The sequence below is a fragment of the Canis lupus genome, chromosome 3 (assembly GCF_011100685.1).
Source record: "Canis lupus familiaris isolate Mischka breed German Shepherd chromosome 3, alternate assembly UU_Cfam_GSD_1.0, whole genome shotgun sequence".
Lineage (NCBI taxonomy): Eukaryota > Metazoa > Chordata > Mammalia > Carnivora > Canidae > Canis > Canis lupus.
Window position 1 is genome coordinate 66,077,882 of NC_049224.1, and position 15,672 is coordinate 66,093,553.

General features: G+C 38.9%; 1 long non-coding RNA gene across 13 annotated transcripts in view; it reads left to right on the forward strand.

Moving 5' to 3' along the window:
* LOC102156687 overlaps positions 1–15,672 on the forward strand; it is a 214,232-nt gene that overhangs the window by 111,086 nt on the left and 87,474 nt on the right. For 2 of the 13 annotated variants that reach the window (XR_005357218.1, XR_005357221.1), the window contains exons 1-2: positions 10,440–10,504; positions 11,062–11,165. The exons of 10 other annotated variants lie outside the window; for them this stretch is intronic. This is a non-coding gene — a long non-coding RNA (uncharacterized LOC102156687). Of the gene's footprint in view, positions 1–3,631; positions 4,051–10,439; positions 10,505–11,061; positions 11,166–15,672 lie in introns of those variants that run through there. One more of the 13 variants, XR_005357204.1, reaches the window with a different exon arrangement.

The window sequence follows — 15,672 nt, forward strand, 5'->3', positions numbered from 1 at the left end:
CCTCAAATGAATGAGAACATATAATGTTTGTCCTTTTCCGATTGACTTACTTCACTCAGCATTATACCCTCCAGTTCCATCCACATTGAAGCAAATGGTGGGTATTTTTCGTTTCTAATGGCTGAGTAATATTGCATTGTATACATAAGCCACATCTTCTTTATCCATCCAGTTTGTTGTTTTGTAAAGAAAGGAAATTATGGTTAAGATTATTAAAGTCTCAAAGGCAACTCAAAGTCAACATTTCAAAACAACCCATTAATTTCTCCCATATTTCAACCCATATTTTCTCCCCAAGTTAGTTTCTTTGCCAATGCTGCCCTTCTCAGAGGATGCCTACATTATTTATCCTGGTACAAAAGCAGAAACTTGGGTCATTCTCAAATCTTCTCCATTAGAGTCCAAATCTTCAAATCTTATTTCGATTTCCTTTACATTATGCACATGGAGGCTGGCAAGGGCTTGACCAAGAATAATTTGAGTGTCATTGGTGACAGTGAGAGCCACTGAAGCATGTTCAACCTTGTTTACCCAAAATAGAACTTAAAATAAAAGCATATCCATTCCTTTAGGCTTTGTTCTTGGCAGTCCTTTACAAACTGTGTACATGTGCATAATGTCAATTTCATGCAGGTTTTTTCAAAAATGGAAAGGGGGAGGGGCTTTCTACCATGTCCTTGAAGATTGTTGCAAAGAGTGAAGAATTGCACATTTATTGTCCTTCCTCCAGGCTCTAAGGAAACAAACATAATCTATGGGGAAATTCAATAGAAGCATAACAAAGAGCAAAGGCAATAGGTGAGACATTGGAGGGGAAATTAATTAAGCCAAGCTAAAATTAGTGGTTTTGGGTTTGCGATTCTGAGGGAGTCTGGGCTATGGAGAACTGGAACAGAGAAAGGAAGCATACTGGCAGGGAGCTGATTCAGGACCCAAGATTAATTATCCTTCACCATCTAATTATGAAGTCTGAATCACTACCCTGCCAGTTGAGTTCCTTTCCACTAACACAGGGGATGAGAAAAGAATGTGGTTCTGGAAGCTGGAGACCTTTCTTCTAATTTTCACTTAATACAGATAATAAGAGCTCCCCTTTGTCCTTTTCTGATTATTATTTATTATTTTTATCTTTTTAGGAGCTGTTCCCTTCCAGATTACTTTTATTCTTCCTTGTCAAATAACCATTTTTCATTCTTATTATCTGAATATAAAAATGCCAGGTGTATTCCTACCAGGTATATGATTTATACCAGCTGGCATACTGGATGCAAACTCTTTACTCAATTTATATTCCTACTATGTTCAGGGAATCTCTTAAGATGCTTCAGTTTTGCCAATGGATTCAGTCATCTACTTCTCACACTAGTCTTGGGAGCTGAAAATGAATATTAGTTCCATTTAATAGATGCTTAAACTAGGGGTAGAAAGTTTCAGCAAATTTTCTTAAGTCACATGACTAGTAAATTAATGGAACCCAATGTTCAAAGATAGGTTTACATGTCTCCTCTAGCCGATCTGCTATCATCCATTTGGTGAAATTTGAATCTGCTGTGAGGTCCAGACACAGGTCTAAATTGGTCTTGCATACATATTTCAATACCAGTCTCACCTAGAATTACAAAAAAAATTAAAAGTTTACCTTCTGGGTTCCCTATCCTTTGCAAAAAAATTTTTGCTAGCTCTTTAACTTCCTTTGGGTAACTATCAAAATAATTCCAGATATAGCCCTTGAGCTCCTCCAAGTTATAAGCCCATCTTACTTGTCCAGACTTACTTGTCTTCATAGCACCACTTCTGACTCTATATTTTATTGTTAAGTTAAATTTTAACATAAAGAAATATTTACAATGATGATGACCATAGAGGTATTAGTAAGGACACCGTGAAGGGCAAGAAGAAATGTTGGAGCCCCCAAAGAGTAAATGGTGGTTAGAAACATGAGACTCTGGAGACAGACTGTTTGGGTTTGAACTTTGGCTCTGTCATAAGCAAACTTGAGCAATTTACTTATGCTCCGTGGTTCATTTTCCTTATTTGTAGAATTGAGGATAATAATAGGATATTCTGTGGTTAAGTGAGATAACATACAGAAATTGCCAGGACAATGTCTGGCACATAGTGATTGTTATTACTATTTATTATCAGACCGACCTGAGTTGTAAATGTCTCTCAAATTTTGTTTCCTTCTTTAAGGAAAGATGTAATTCTTACCTCTCATCTGATTGATGTGAGAAATAAATGGTATAACACATATAATAAACAGTAAGCATAATATGTGGCACATGAGTATGAGATATAAAATGCTATTCCTCTGCACATGATCTTTCTTCCTAAATTCTTTCTTTCTAGACCCCCGAGAGTTTCCAAATGCTTCTGAAGTCTCATCTCCTCTAGGAGGTTGTTTATGATCTTGTCCTAGCTCATTCCTCACTTGGCTCCTCCTTTCACTGTGGCTGGATTCTGTTCACTGGCCATTGTCCTGCTGTAATCATCATTTGTGTATGGTGACATGTGGGTGGATAAATGCTCATTAACTCCCAGATGTCACTCTAAATACCCAGAAGTAGATAATCTCTGTCCTCAAACAGCTTTTGACATAAATGAGGAGATAAGCTCACAGAAAATAACCAGAGACTTTTGGAATGTTCTTTAGAATCCACTGTGATGCAGACTCTAAGAAGTCTGTCATCTGACCCTGTACTTGGAAGCTATTTGTAGTGCACACTTTATGAGTCTTTTACTCTGCTGAGTACTCAAGACATAAAAATTAATATAACACTGCTTTAAAACTACTTACAGTTTGTTGGGGGTAAACCTTTTTTTTTTTTTTTCAATTCCACTGGTACTGAGAACCCAGTGTTCCAGGAGTACTCTAAAAACAAACAAAACAAAACACACAAACAAGAAACATATATGTTACCCACCATTATGAAACTTATACTGTAGTAAAGAGTGAGTGGTAGTAAATGTGATAATTTCCTATTGCGACAAATGTTAGGAAGAGAATGAAACACAGCAGGATAGTGTAATTGGGAGTGAGTGTAGGGAGGTACTTTAGATTGGGTAGACAAAGTCTTTCTTAGAAGATTGTATAGGAGCTGAGACCTCTGACTGAGAAGAAGCCACCCACTCGAAGAATTATAGGAAAATACTTTAAGCATCAAGAGCAGAGATTCTAAGGTAAGAATTACCTTAGACATTCATGCAAATAATTCTGAATCCAATAGAATATGGAGAAAGTGTTATGAAGACTCTCAGAATCAGGTAGCAGATTCTAAGAGGATGTTGACATTGTCTACAACAGGGATCAGTGAACTTTTTTTGGCCTAGACAATAAATATTTTAGGTTTTGGCTAGACAGTATGTGTCACAAATACTCAATTCTGCTACTATAACACAAAAAACAGCAATAGACATATGTAAATAAATGGTCTTGAGTGTGTTCCAATAAAGCTTTACTCGCAAAATCAGCCAGGGGGCCAGGCTTAGCTGTCAAGTGTAGTTTGCCAATTCATGATTTACAATATTAGACAAAGGACTTGGTGGCAGATTATGTTTTCCAAAGTGATCACATGACTATATCCCAACTCATATGCTCCTATTACAATGTTTTGTCTATGTTCCTTTCCAGAAATGGAGTCAATACACCCTCCTTTTGAATATGAGTATGTCTGGGATGACAGCAGATGTGTGCTGCATGACTCCTGATGCTAAATCATAAAAGATGAGGCAGATTTCTTCTGCTTTCCCTGAGAGTCTTGAGCTTATGCATACAAAGTCCATTTGCTCTGAAACTGCCAAGCTGGAGAGATCTCATGGAGAATTCACAAGAAGTCCCAACTTTCACCCAGTTGAGTCTCCCCAGCCCAAGTGCCAGCTGTAATGTGCATGAGCGATCTTTTGTACAGTTCCAGTTCTCACCTTCTAGTCACTCCAGCTGAAGCCAAATGGAGCAGAGACAGTCTATTCCTGTGAAGCTTTTGCATGATTTTACATTCATAAGCAAAGCAAAAAAACAAAACAAAACAAAACAAAAACAAAAACTTCTTTTTGTTTTTGTTTAAAGCAGCCAAATTTGGGGGCAGTTTGTTTCATAACAATTGGTAATTAGTATACTTTTAAAATTATTGTTTGTAGCATTACTTTTTTGCCATCGCTCCAAGAGACATTATGCATTATCCTCATTTTACACAGTGCTGACACCCTAGCTCAGAGAGGACAATTTATAAAGCTAGAATTCTAAGACATTGCCATTTTCACAGAATCACAAGATTATTAAGCAGGATGCATCAGACTCAGGCACTTTTTATTCTATTCCAGTTATTTTTCAGAATTTCATTTGATTCTTATTGATGTTTACTATTTATTTATGGAGATTTATTGTTATTATTTCAAAAGTGTAATTGCTCATTGAAACATCTTTATTATGACTGTCTTTCAATCCTTGTATGGCATCTTAGTATTGGTGTCTGTTGATCGGCTTTTCTCATGGAAGTTGAGATTTTTCTGTTTCTGGTATACTGAATGATTTGGACCATGTCATGGACATCTTTACTATTATAAGACTCTAGTTCCTGTCTAATCATCTATTTTATCAGTGTCTTAGCTTGTGCTGTTATAACAAAACATCATAAAGTAGGTGGCTTATAAACAACGGAAATGTATTTCTCACAGTTTTGGAAGCTAGAAGTCTGAGATCAGGGTGCCAGCATGGTCAGATTCTGGTGAGAATCCTCCTTCAGGATGCAGACTACCAACTTCAAAGTGACAGAGAGCAGAGAGAGGAAACAAGTGCTCTCTTGACTCTTATAATCCCATTCATAATAACTCCATCCTCATGACTTCATCTCATCCCAATGATCTCCCAAAGGGCCCAACTCCTAATATCATAGCATTAGGGAGCAGGGTTTCAATGTATGAATTTGAGAGTGACACACACATTCAGTCCATAACAAGTAGATAGTCAGCCTATTTAGGTTCAGAATTCATGTCCTGGATCCCTTTTATGGCTTAAATGTCAAATCTAGTGTTTAAAGTCCATGAAATACCATTTGGGTCTATTCAACTTCTGTATTACCCAAAAGACAGGACTCCACCCCACAGTGTCCATGGTTCTGACTGGGCAGGAGGAAGGGTATCATCTAGTTATTTTAGGGATGGAGTGGAAGTCAGAACTCTGCCCACAGGCTTCACCCCAGAGTGGCACTTCTTTATCAAGTCCCAAGTCTCCTGGCCAGTCTTTTTATATACCTTTCAGAGTATTCTACAAATGGCTCATGTGTTTTTTTTTCCAGGCCTGTGTGTGTGTGTGTGTGTGTGTGTGTGTGTGTGATTAACAGATGAAGTAAAATGGAATATGTGTTTACCACACATTCAGAACCAGAAGTCCTTTTTTACTCCAAAGCCTGTGCTTTTTCCACTATTTCACACTATCTTTGAGGCTGTGATATTTGAAACAGTATGTGTCCTGCCCACTTCCAAATTGTATTCTGAACATTCAGACACATTTCTTCCACTTTTATTGTCCCTTCAATTTTCCTATTTTTCTCTACATAATACCATGTCATGGTTCTATCCAGAGTATTTTCTCTCCTGTTTTGCTTTTTCATTTTTCCCTCATGTAATATTCTTAAAAAAGAGGGACACTACTGCTTTTAGTCAGTTTCAAATCACCAATTGGCCTAGTTCACTAGAGGGAATCACAGTATAATTTATGGATGAGGTATTCTCTCCTGTGCTGTTAAAACAGGGAGAGCCAGAGTCCAACCAGGAGGAAGGAGATTTCTCTGTCTCTACTGGTCTTTTTTCTTTGTCTTTAGTATATTTGGCCTCATTGATAGTTGATACAGAGATTATAGTGGGAACAGGTCCATGCATTCCTGTCTCTCTGCCCCTCTCCCACCCTCTTTTGAGTCCTAATTCCATGTAATGGAAATGAAGAGAGCTGGATCTATTCCCAAATGGAAGCAGGTCTTACGCTGTTCTCTTGTTCTTCTTTGCTACCACCCAGAGTATTTTAACATTAGGGACTAGGGTTTAAGCATTAAGGGAAGTAAAGTAGAGCTGGAAAACTAGTGGATTATTGTCTCCCTGTGGTCCAGTACATCATCGTAGTTGACTGCATTGAGTATTAGGATTTCAGTCAGCCTTGGTCCAATCCCCCCAGTCTCCCTCTCCTGCTCCTCTTCTCTCTTCCCCTCTCCGTGTGTGTGAGTGTGTGTGTTTCTATATTTCCCTCACATCCCTTGGAAGACTGGGTTCAGTCAACAAGAAGAAATGTTCTTGTATACTTGTGCCTATACAAGAACAGTTGAAATAATGAATGTTCTCCGGAGTCCTGAGACCCTGATTAGAGGTCTCCTCTTGCTAACACCAGGGAAAAGAGTTAAATGATAGTGGAAGGGGTTTGCTGTTGTTTATCTGAGGGGTAATAAATAGGTGTCCTCAAAATTTCAGGGCTTAAACCTCAACTGAGTCTCAGAGATTGTTTGTAAAAATGAAAATAATCTTTATTTCCTTTCTGGACGGTAAGGTCACTAGATGTACAATCTGTCTCACAATTGTCCCCTTTTCTTTTCTGCTCTCCTACTTTTCTCCTGGCCATCTTTTCTCCTTTCTTCTGCAGGGTCCTCCTAAAACCACCTGACAGTGTGGATATCCTCAGAGAAAGGAAGACTGTTCTTTTCCAGGGAACTAAGTAGCTGAATTCTACTATTAGAATCATTCAACCATTAGAATTATTTCTGCTTGTTGTAGAAGAGACAGCTCAGATCCAAAGCAGACTGAGGAATTCAAGGAAGGTAGAATCTGCCTCCTGCCCATTATGAAAAATGTTCAGCCTTTTTTAAAATTTAGTTTTCCAGAGTAGCAAAAAAGCAAAAAGATAGCTACTTTATAGATATTGGGCTCCAGGAAGTTGAACTTTCACTTCTTTACAGAAGAAAGATGAATGCTTATGGCTTTCCCCACAGTTGCAGTCCGACTACTGGAGTGGTTTGGGTACTGGATTAATCAGTTTAATTAGCCCATGAAATTAGATCAAGGGTCACAGATATCAGATCTTATTACTAAACAAGCCCTCCCCACTATTCACCTTTCTCAATGCATCTTGGGAAAAGACCATGCATTTACTCTACCAAATTAAGCTTAGCTGAAAATTGAAAATTAAAAAAAAATCTGCCAGAAGTTTGTTTTCCACTCCCTATCTCCCCAATCTCTCTGCCAGTTTTATTCTCCAGCCTCTCTTCAATAGACCTGAATTTAACAAGAAAACAGTGACTTCATTTACCCAGCAAGGGAGTGCTTTTTATGTTTGAACTTTGAAATGAAAATTGTCTTTGGACAGGCTTCTCTACAGCTCCATCCAGGAGCAGCAGGATCTTTCATTGTGACTATGGACTTGGGGAAAAGAGGCAAGACTTCAGGAGGCAGCGAGAACCCGCAAAATATTTCTTTGGGTAGGGTCCTGTGCTGGTGGAGGACAGAAACTAAAGGTGATGGAAATACAGTGCTTTATTTAGTCTGAGGTGATACCTATCTGATTTTACAGGCTGTAAACATTAAATAAATAACTCCTGTGGCTCTTAATCATAGACCTTAGATATAAATATGACCACTGATCTCAGTCTCTATGCCAAGAGGATTTAAATCCACAGTTTTATGCAACATGTCTATGAATGTTCTTAAAGTAAAATGTGGATACAGGAATAGAAAGGTTATTTCCAGGACAGACTGAATTATTTCAAAACATTTTAACAACATCTATTTTTAGCTGCTGCTTCTGAGTAGTAGGCATACACAGGTGAAAATGGTGTGTTCCCTGTTTTCTCAGGATTTAGGACTTGGTAATAGAAGTAGTCACAGAAATGAGTAATTATGTACATGGTAATCAGTAATATTCTACTCAGGACGCCAACACATACTGTAGGATAAGAGCCTGTACATTAGAATTGCCCATATCTGGGCTTAATCCTGGGCTCTGCCTCTTAACTCTGTGCTTTGGGCAAGTCGCTTCATCCCTCAGAGATGAGGAACATCTGTAAAATGAGAATGACAACATCTCACTTCGTGAAGATGAAGTTACCCAAATAAGCAATTGCCTGACATGTGCAGTAAATGCTCAAAAAATTGTAGTTATTGGTGTAGTTCTACACCAATAACTTTGGGATGTGGGGGAAAGAGAAAGAAGTTCTGATTAAGGAGGTGGTTCTGGAGAAAGGTTTATTTCACTGGACTGAGGTTGTTAAAAAAAAAAAAAGGCATTTCAGGGGATCCCTGGGTGGTTCAGCAGTTTAGTGCCTGCCTTTGGCCCAGGGCATGATCCTGGAGTCCCGGGATTGAGTCCCGCATCCGGCTTTCTGCATGGAACCTGCTTCTCCCTTTGTGTATGTCTCTGCCTCTCTCTCTCTGTGTCTTTCATGAATAAATAAATAAGATCTTTAAAAAAGGCATTTCAGATAGAAGTTTGCTGAAGAAAGCAGACATGAAAAGTAGAATATGAGGTTCACAGTGGGCTGATGTGCAGTGGTAGATTACTTCATGAAAATTGGATGGGGCCAATAGAAGACTTTGAATGCCCATCAGAAGAATATGCACTTGATTGAACAGATAATGGGATGTCATTGAAGATTTTTGAGTAGAAAAATGACAGACTGAAATCTTCTCTTCTTCAGGAAGATCACTCAGGAAGTTGTGAGTGGGGTGTTGGATCAGGGGGAGGGGAGCCAGAGAAAGACCTCAGGGTCAGTGCTGTGGGGGGGCAGTTGCAACGGGGTGAATATCAGAACAGAAATGTTACTAGTTTAGTTTGCAAAAATGAAGCATGATTCTGATTTTTTTTAGGGACAAAAAGCTAATTTTTGTCCGCAAAGATCAAATGTAAAAGCTAATAACAGAGATGCATGTCAGAAGGAGATGGAATGTACTTTCTCGTCTCTTTACCTCAGAGTGTTGCTCCAGTAAATCATTTTGCAGAAGCAATCAGCACACCTGTTAGTGAGGCTTGGCATTTAATTGGCATTATCTGCTCCTGCACAGAAGCAGACAATGGATGTCACTGCTGTGTGAGTGGAACACATTTGCATTTCATAGACAATTGAGAGGGAGCTAATCATGTTTGTCTGCAGCCCTCCTAGGGAGGACACATCTGGCTAGGACAAGGAGCTACTTGCTTCCTGGAGTCAAAGGACTGTAAGGACTCTGAGACGGCCAGATCCTTCACTCAGTCTTTGATGAGCCCTCATAATAAAGGAAGGTGTGTATAAGACCAAATTGTTCCTCAGAGCTGGCAAGTGGAGCAGGTGTCAGGCTGAGGTCTGGAGGCATCAGTTCTTGTTCTAGTTGCCCTACTTACTACACTCTTGGGCTTGGTCACTTGCATTTTATGTGTTTCAGGTAAATTTTCTGGAAAATGGCTCTGAAAGTAAGGAATCTATGTTGTTGTCAATGGAGGTGTTCCCGTGGCTCTGGTTTTGTCAAGCTGGGTCATTTAGTCGAGCTTGGTAATTTCTCAGACTCTTACTGAGCATTTCAATGTTCTAGGCCCCAGGATCAGCTCTGGGTACTAGAGTACAGTTCAGTAAGATACTTTCTGTTTTCAAGAATTTCCCAGTGTAGTGGTACCAACATTTAAACAACTATATTGATTTAAGTGTAGAAAATACTATGAAAGAAGTGGGTACAAAGTCTAATAGAAGTCTGGCAAAATTTAAACAGGACTTTGGGGCATGAGGAGCATTTGCTTTTTTAAAAAAAAATAATTATTTAAAAATGTTTTATTTATTTATTTATTTGAGAGAAATTGTATGTGTGAGCAGGGGAAGTAGTAGAGGGACAAGGAGAAGCAGACTCTCCATGGAGCAGGAAGCCTGACTGAGGGCTTGATCCCAGGCCCCCAGGATCATGACTAGGAGGCTGCTTAACTGCCTGAGCCACCTAGGTGTCCTGAGAAGTATTTTCTAGAAGGACAGCAGGGGGAATGGCTTTCTCAGTAGAAACAACAACATAAACAAAAACACAGAGATATTTAAGTATACATCCTTGTTGGGAAACAGTATGTTAAAGTATTTGAGGGGCAAATTGTGAAGGATAAGTTTTTGAAAATGGTTTATGGGTTTAGGTTATGAGAACTCAGAGACTTCTGTTAATACCATCCCATAAACATCTGAGAATTTTTTCAGTTGAGATTAATTTTTGATGGTAATCAATCAATAATACAGTATGGAACATTTACTCTGGTCAAGGCCCCTGAAGGATAGGAGAATAAAATACATTATCTTCACATTAGATTCTCTGCTGAGAAACAAAAAGGCTACTGACACAACAAACCCCAAAACACCCATTCATTTGTTCATATATTCATCCAGTCATTTATAAATCCTAGTGAATCCCTATGATGTTCTAGGGTTCTAGAATAATGAATAAATGAAATAATGCCCTTGTCTTTGGAACTCAGAGACAATGAAATAAATGGTTATACTGCCCAGTGTTACAGATTATGGCAAAGGTACGTACAAGGTTTAGAGATCTAGTGGGAAGTGAATTTAAAGACCTAGTGGGAAGTTGGTCAAGGAGGGCTACCTACAGGAACCAGCAGCAGTGTGACCCCTTAGAGTATAACTATATCAAGCTAAGGAGGGCATGAGTGTTGTGCATGGTCTAGAGGGAGCAGAGAAGACAATTTTCGGAAGGATTTTCAGAGCAGGAAGTGAGGAGATCCTGTGACTGGAAGGAAACATTTATAGGTGGAGGTGGGCATGTCAGGAAATGGCTGGGGCAGGACTAAAACTGAGTAGGCTGAGTAGGGCTTTACACCCAGGATCTGGCTTCAGATGAGGGGCTGTCCATGGTACTGAGGAGCACAGAGGAGGTAGCCTCTCAGTACTGAGACTTTGCAAAACTTCAGAGACAAGAAACTTTTCATAGAAATAGAAAACCTTTTAAAAGGTCTTCTATTTTATTCTGAAGCCTAACTAAAGAAGGTTTCCAGTTCAGAGAAAGAGAGGGAAAAAGGGAAAATTTAGTTTTCACTAAATATTTTTCCCATCCCATCACTCATTTCAGAGCATGGTTCCTTTAGTCTCTGGGAAATGCTCAGATAAAATGAGAAAGAGCTGATGGGAAGATTGAACTCCATCCTCCACCCCTCTCATCCATGCCCCATGAAGGTAAGGCTTTATTTTCCTTTGGTGAAAGCCCCTGGGAGTGGGCTTGTCTACTCTGGGGACTGACTAGATGTCTGAGGCTGTGCAAATGGGAAAGCTCCAGACCCCAATAATGCCCAGAGGCATTATTCACCCAACCTCCCAGAGGGCTTGTCCAAAGCTATCCCAAGGTAGTTCTTAGAGACTTAGTTTAATAATTCACTAATTTTATTGTGTTCCTACTGAAATGCTTCTCAATCAGGACTCCAAAAATCAGTGGCAGAGTGGTATTACTGTTAAGAGAATGAAGTCCAACAGGAGTTCTGATCCTTAATCTTGTCTCTCTCAAACATGTAAAGGAACCATTACTGGAAGGGATTATAGCAGAGTTGTTCAATGCCATGCAAGTCAGACTGCCCAGGTGTAAAGGACTTAGCCATTTGCTGGGCTAATTAATTAAGCTCTTAGGCCCTTGGTGTCTGTATTAGTCTCCTGTGATCGTTACAGCAAATTACCATGTATTTGGTAGCTTAAAACAACTGAAATCTATTCTCTCACAGTTCTGGAGGCCATAAATTTGAAACCAACGTCCCTAGGTCAAATCAAGGTATCAGCAGGGTCATGTTCCCCCTGGGATGCTTTTGGGAGAGTGCCTATCTCTTGCTTCTTCTGATGGCTGCTGGTATTCCTTAGTGATGGTGACTGTCTAATATTCAAGGCCAGAATCTTCAAATCTCTCTGAGTTCCATCTTCACATAGCCTTCTCCTCAGGGTGTAGTTAAAATGTTTCTCTGCCTCCCTCTTACAAGAGTATATGTGGCTGCATTTAGGGCCCACCTGGATAATGCAGGATACCCTCTCAAGATCATTTATTTAATCATATCTGAGAAAACCTGTTTTTTTTTTGTTTTTTTTTACATATGGAGTATCTTCAGGGTATTTGTTGGGTGGCTACTTTTTCAGCTTACCACATTGTTATTAAATATAACACAGATCTAATGAAAGCATCTACTTTATTGGGTATTTGTGAGGATTAAAGATGGAACTCTTACCTCCAACTTTCTCTTTCTCTCTCTTACACACAAACACACACACACACACACACATCAGTATCTGCCGTATGTATGGTACATGGTCAGTAAATATTAATAATGATTGCTTTTCTGTTAAAAAATACCAAAAAAAAAAAAAAAAACCACCCAAACTGAAAAAACCCTTTTATTTCTTTTCTCTGCCAAAATTTCTAGGGGCCTTTCTTCCCCCTCTCATCCTATCTTCATTACCTTGTTTTTCTTTTTTTTTAATTCCTTCTTTTTTTCAGTACTTAAGCATTATTTTGATGGCATCATCCATTTCCTTTTGTTAAAAAAATATTTATTTATCTATCTATTGATTTATTTGACAGAGAGAGTGAGAGAGCACACAAGCAGAGGGAGCAGCAGAGGGAGAGGGAGAAGCAGGCTCCCTGCTTCAGCAGGGACACGGGGCTCAATCCCAGGATGAGGATCACAACCTGAGCCAGAGGCAGATGCTCAGCTGACTGAGCCATCCAGGGGCCCCAACATTATCCATTTCTGATGACAACTTTTCTTTTCCCAGGATGAGCTTTCTTCTAGGAATTGACTTCTTTGTCCTTAGTGAATAGGGGGTGAGATTAGAAGTTAGAAGAGAGAGAGTTCGGAACAAATAAGGAGAGAGAAAGGGGAGATCATAAATCTATACACATTAATATTTTCTCTTCCTTTAAGAACTTTTCCTCTCCTAACCTCACTCATATCCCAGAGTATCACCCATGTAACCATGGAAGGGTATATCTATACACCCACATAGGGAAGTTAGAAGGAATCTTGGACTCCTCCCCTTCTCCATGCCTCTTCTGACTCCATTGCTACTCCCCACTTTTCACCAGCTGAAACCCAGTAGAAACATCTCTTGATTGGGCCTCGGTTCTCTAGTCCCAGTGTCAAACTCCTAGTTAGGTCACCACTACTCTTAGGTCACCACTACTCACCACTACACTCTTAGGTCACCACTACTCACGCTGATGATTAAAACAGCCTCCTAATTGGTTTTCAGCCTCTTAATTTGCCCCATCCTTTATACTTTCCAAAAGCTCATTTTTGTTTGTTGGCTTGTTTGTTTTCCTCTTCAGAGGAAAAATGAGAGAATGGTCTTTGGACTCAGATAGGTGAAGATTCAAGCTTTTACTCTGTTGCTCAAGATATGCAATTTTTCTTAGGCTTGAGGATAGCCTAAAAGAGCTATTGTAAAAATTGTCTAGTGAATACAAAGCATGATGCCCAGCATCTAGCAGGTGGCAGATAACTAGTTCCTTTTTCTGCGTTTTATAAGATAAATAAAAACTTCTCATATCATGTTCCTATATACACATCTATCAAGGACCTTGTTTTATCGATTTTTCCTTTTATATGTTGCATCCTCAATAAGTATTCCTTTTGATTAGATCATTCCAATCAGCGTACATAATCACTTGACTTCACTTCTGGGAGTCCTCACCAATTTCTATGTATTTCTCTGCTTCAAATATTGAAATAATTGTCTCTTTTCAATTTCTCTCCTCTTTTCCCTCAAAAGCAATTTAAAAAAGTCTTTCTCTCCACCACTCTGTGGTAACTGCTCACTTCAAGGTCACCACTGAACCCCCAAATTATTGAATCCAGTGGTCAATTCTCAAACTACATCATACTTGATTTACCAGTAGCATTTGACACAGGTGATTCACTTCTCTTTGATATACTTTCTTTACAATCCCCAGGACTCTAAAACTTTATGATGTTTTTCCTACTTTACTGATGATTTTTTTTCTCAGTTTACATTATTGGTACTTTGTTGTTATGACCTCTTTATCTGAGGTTGCCCCAAGCTCAGCATTTGTCTTTTCCCTCTTTCCTTACAAGTTTATTCCCTTGTTGATCATGCAATAGCCAATTTTAAATACCATCTATGTGCTGAAGGATCAAGACCTCTCTCCCAACCTTCAGGTTTAATATTCAACTGTTTCACATCTCTATTTGGAAGTCTAACAGACCACTCAAATTCAATATGCCAATTACCTTCTCACTCCATCCACTGTCACAGCCTGATCTTTTCAGCCACCTTCCCATCTCATTTGATGACAAATCCTTCCTTCCATTTGCTAAGTCCAAAAATATCTTCAACTTGATCCTCTAGGGTACCATATTTGGTTTTAGCAAAGATGGTTGTGTTCTCACAGTACACTGTATAGACTGTCAATGTGATATTTATCATATTTTTTTCTAATTTATGTTTTTATCTGTGTCTTCTTTCCTTTCTTGTTTAGTTGTACCATCAACTCCCCAATTATCAAGCTAGGGATCTATTTGTTGTGTCTTCTAAGTATTCAGCACAATGCTCAATGTACTATGGTCCATGATTCAAAAAAGTCAATTTAAAATATGTTAAAGGTGATAAATAAATATATGAAAATGCAAGGAAGTAAAAACTAGGTGGAAAATATATAAATATTTAGTTGCTTTTTTTTAGTTGCTTTTTAATTTTATGATTGAACACAGTGATTTTTTTTAACCAATGTCTGATGAAACAGAACAGAAAGGTTGAATAGATCAATTAAAAATCTACTCAATAAAATAGCTTTAGGGCAAACACAGAATGGATGCTGCAGGTTGTATGCACTGGAAGGACCTGAGCTCTAAATCTGGAAGACTTGGACTTGAGTGAGGCTCAGCCTCATCATTCACTAGTTGAAGACTTTGGGCAAGCTATTTCATCTCCTTGAGCTGAAGCTTCCTCATCTGTGAAATGAGCATCATAAATACTCACCTCAAAGAGTTGTTTTGAACATTAAGTGAGGGAAAGCCTGGTTCATCATCAGTACTGAATAAATGGTAGCTATCATTGTTAGCCTCAAGTAATTGTCTCAGTAGCAAGAAATGACTGTCAATTGAGAATTTCCATCTTCTAAATGTTCTGTTTTTTTCTCCCTTTTTTCAAAATTCTTATTTACATGTGTGTGCACGTACATGCATGTGTGCATTTGTGTGTGTGTGTGTGTGTGTGTGTGTGTGTGTTTTGTGTTTGTGTGTCTATGGCTATGGGTTAGAGGAAAGAGAGAGGAATGAAAGTGACTGAAAGGCCTCACCATCTAGCTATGGAACCATATGTAGCCACAAAGACTCAGGTTGTTTCTTCAACCTATCCTCCCAACACCTTGCCTGATATCATCCACTGTTAAGTCAACTACTCTCCACTTTGCTCTTTGCCACTATTGCTAGAGAAAGCCACATGGAGAAAGCCATGCCAAGGGTATACTCTCTAACCTCAGCTGTGAGCTCTCACCACATCTCCTTGCCTTATTTATTGTGATCCATTTGCTATGGCATGACTCCACTTGGAAAATCAGCAATATTTAAAGTCCTGAGGAGCCCCAGTAGTTCTCATTTCTTTATCTTCAAAGACAACTTTGTAGGAAGCCATTTCATTTATGGACAAAATATGTTACAAATATTAAATTTCTATGTGAACACAGAGA